Source organism: Dipteris shenzhenensis, chromosome 2, assembly GCF_047967505.1.
Source record: "Dipteris shenzhenensis isolate YYH24624 ecotype China chromosome 2, Dip_SZ_1.0, whole genome shotgun sequence".
Taxonomy (NCBI): domain Eukaryota; kingdom Viridiplantae; phylum Streptophyta; class Polypodiopsida; order Gleicheniales; family Dipteridaceae; genus Dipteris; species Dipteris shenzhenensis.
The window spans coordinates 53,098,276-53,102,446 of record NC_141597.1 but is presented as its reverse complement, the minus strand read 5'-3'; the positions used below and the strand labels follow the sequence as shown (position 1 = coordinate 53,102,446).

General features: G+C 45.2%; 1 pseudogene; it reads left to right on the top strand.

Moving 5' to 3' along the window:
- The first annotated feature begins 1,051 nt into the window (after nt 1-1,051).
- LOC147904968 (calcium-dependent protein kinase 11 pseudogene) lies at nt 1,052-2,201 on the top strand (annotated as a pseudogene).
- The last annotated feature ends 1,970 nt before the right edge of the window (nt 2,202-4,171 follow it).

The following is a 4,171-nucleotide window of genomic DNA, read 5'->3' as shown; positions in this document are numbered from 1 at the left end:
TAAAATCCAAACATGCACTTGTATAGAAATGGTAAGCAATCATGTTCAAAAATGTAAGAAGGCAACTTGTGTATGGGTATTTCAAATGTAACTTGTTTCCAATGCATGCTTGTTGGTACCGTACTCTACTGATTTGTAAGAGTGACCCTACCTACCTAGGACCTGGATGTTGCCTTGAATAGTACATTTAAGGCTTTCAAGCCCCTTTGGCAACTCCTTGTCATGGCCAAAGCATAGGCGAGCATGGGAGGAGGGACCCAACCCGTGGCATTCGTTGTATAAAGAGGGACATACTCATCTGTTACCTATCTGATCAGTGAAGAGATTGGAATTCAAGATGCATGGGTCCATTGCGTAGCGCACTGCACAGTCAAGCATGTGGTGATCTCAAGTCCCATTCCATGGCTATAGGCTCAACATCAATCTAAGCATATGCCGCAGTTACATGTGTTGATGAGGGGTAGCTAGAATTTGCACGAGTAATTGAATTCCATAGCTACAGGCTCAATACCAATCTAAGCATATGCTTGACTAGGATGCATTTACATTCGTTGATGACAGGTAGTTGAGTAATTGAATTCCCACGTGGCCACCCTTAATGTTTAGAGAAAGCTAGTTGCATATCTAGAGCTAAGCATAGGAGGATGTATATAGCGTGAATTTACGTTTATTGATAATGGTCTTCTCAGCAATAGATTTGTTCTTAGAAATCTTGTCTCATTTTATTGTTCGTATACTTCATGCTCCAAAGAAAAGTGCATGGAAGAGAGAGAAGCCGGGAAGTACAAACTTGAGAGAGGTGTGGGGATTTTGTGAGTTTGGAAATTTATAATAATTATTAAAAAGCAGGAATTACGAGCAAAATCAAAGGAAGCTTAGGCTGTAAGGAAGAGGTTGTTTGCTGGCAAAATGCAGCTGAGACGCGTGGCGTGCGGCGCCGCCAAAAAGCCATGGCGGCGGAACAACTATAAAGCAGCGCATTTCGCATTCCACCGGCTTTCTTCATCACCTAATTTCTTCATCAGCCTCGTCTCGCTCGCTTTCTTGCTGCTGCTGCTCACCACCTTTCTTCATCAGCCTCGTCTCGCTCCCTGCCTCCCTGCAGCTGGCTGGCTATGGCGACGCTGGCCTCCCCGACCCAAAGCCAGAGCCTAACTCGCAAGCGCCCCCGCTCCCTCCCCTCCAACCTCCTCCTTCCCCCCCACTTCTACACCCCCGACATCTCCCTCCTCTTCTCCCTCGGCCCCGAGCTCGGCCGTGGCTCCTTCGCCACCACCTTTCGCTGCCTCGAGAAATCCTCGGGCCTCCCCTTCGCCTGCAAATCCATCGACAAGTCCTCCCTCTTCAACCCCCAAGACGCAGCCGACGTCGCCACCGAAATCTCCATCATGCACCACCTCTCCGGCCATCCCAACATCGTCCGCCTCCACCGCGTCTTGGAGGACCCCGACTCCATTCACTTGGTCATGGAGCTTTGCCCGGGCGGCGAGCTCTTCGATCGCATCGTCCGCAACAAGCGCTTCTCCGAACGTGACGCCGCCCTGGTCCTCAAAAGCTTGACGGAAGCGCTCGCTTACTGCCACGCAAACGGCGTCATCCACCGGGACCTCAAACCCGAAAACATCCTCCTCGCCGACGATGACGATCACGACGACGACTCACGCATTAAGGTCGCCGATTTCGGACTCTCCGTCGCCTTCTCGCCCGGTGATCAGCTGTCCGGCGTTGCTGGGAGTCCGTTTTACGTCGCACCTGAGGTGCTGGACGGCTGCTACTCCCAAGAGATCGATATTTGGAGTGCCGGAGTAGTCCTCTACGTCCTCCTCAGCGGAGAGCCCCCCTTCTGGGCCGAGACCACGCAGGGTGTCTTTCATGCAATCCAGCATCATCAGCTGCGCTTCACGGGCGCTCCTTGGAGCAACGTCTCTCCTGCTGCCATCGACCTCATCCAGGGAATGCTGTGCCGGGATGTCCGAGCCAGGCTCACGCCAGCCCAGGTGCTTGCACACCCTTGGATTGTAGCAGCAGCTGCTACTAATCCAGCAAACAGTGATGGCGCCAGCGTCTGCCCCAACCCCACTGCTGCCACCCTCCCTCCAGCTCCCAAACGTCGGGCCTGCAAGGGAGCTCCTCGTCGACGGCGCTTTCATGGCCGGGCCGGGCAGCTCGCAGCTCGACCTCCACAGCTCTGTGTTTTCTGATCAGTCGAGCTACAAATTCAATTGTAACACTACATGATGCGATGATGCAGAAGGCAGTATATACTTGCAGAGAAACCACAACGCGGCCTGGAATGCCATGATAGCTACGTCACCTTCATCTGTTCATCTGTGTTCTCACTGCTTCCTGTCATGCAGGTCTGGTTTCTGATGGTAGCCGATAGTTTTCCAAAGAGGACTACTGGAAGAGGCACAGGACCTGCTATTTCATCTTGCAGAATTCATCACAATGATGTTGAGCAGGCTGTGCGTGCCGCAAATTCACAACGATGTTGTGCGTGGCTGTTGCACTTGGGCCCATGTCCATCTCCCAGGAACATTTATTCTGCTTACAAGAACCTTTGGGTCTGTTCTACCTGAAATACTACTGCCACACATCCTGGCCGTCTCATGATATGTTCAGGAAACAAAAATGCCACCATTGTTAAGCCATTTTGGCTATGTCTGGCATCCTTTACAAAAGTATCATATAACAATTTTGGACACCATTTTTGGCAGTTTTGGGAATATCCTGATCAATTTGGATCAAATTTCAGGTCTGTCTTCACGGGCAGCATTCACATATTGAAAGTAATAATCTGATCAATTTGGATCAGATTTCAGTTGTGTCTTCACAGGCAGCATTCACATATTGAAAGTAACAATTGTTATAAATTTATAGCTTATTGAATACATTTTTGGGCTTCATTTCAAGCCATATAATAAAGGCACGTCATGCAGTAAGATGTTGGAAATTTGATCATATCATATGATCAGAATTGAATGTAGTCTTTTCCAAAATGTTCAGAACATCAAACGCAATGTGTTTTCTCATTTATGTCAAATTTTGTAGAGCTAATTTTAATTGGGAAAAGTCTCATCAACAAAATGGATGGATCACTGAATTGATTATTCAATGCTCCAAAGATTTTTCAATTGATGGACAACATATGGAAGTCCGTGTACATTTGAAGTCATATTGACAATCTAATTGGTAATCTTAGCAAAAGCAATCAAGATCATGAGCATCATTGTCAACATAAGGCTGTCATTAGCCACGCTTTCTATTGAGCAGCTATTGGCAAAATTCAATCTATCATTTTATAGGTAAATAGCCATAAAGGTTTGTGTAATAAAAAAGAATTAATGGATCACTGAATTGATTATTCAATGCTCCAAATATTTTTCAATTAATGGACAACATATGGAAGGTTTTTCATAATCTAGCACCAACAATGATTCACAAAGGCAAAACATAAACAACATTGAAGCTCTATCGAAAGAGATCATTATGACATCATGTTTACACACTACCAATATTCATTCATTATAAGATCTTGGACCATAGTAGCAATGCATTGACATTTACGGAGGTAATCATGCAACATGTCAATGTACATCAGCACCAAGTGCCAAGTGGGTTAGTTCATCACTTTGACATGTAGCCATCTCCAGCAAAAATAGCACTACAAAGCTTGCTACATCATAATGTTTCATGTCAAGCTTTTCAACATAATTGGCACATACAATTATTTGCAATATCAGCATCACATCCAACGTGGCATAAAATTAGATGAGTAATATCTGTGTCACATCAATGGGGCAAAACACATAAAAGAATCTATAGTTAGCAATACTCTTTGGACACATCAAAATCCTTCATATTTGCATATCAGAATCTCTAGCTTGTTTCCTTTATCAAGCACTCTTTAGGGATAATACTCCAATTTGTGTACTATATCTCTATGCTGACACACTTATATGTGATCACTATAAGAAAACTAAGTAGAAATGGCAATGGGAAGTGGCACCCGAATTGAATCCTCAATTTTGCCATTTCTTAGGTATGAAACTGCAACCACTTCTCAAACAGTTACTGCCATATATTTGGAGAAATGGTAGTTGAAAATGGCAACCAAATCTTAAACTGCAATTTCTCAAGGGTAACCTTTTTTTGTCTACCATTTTTTATA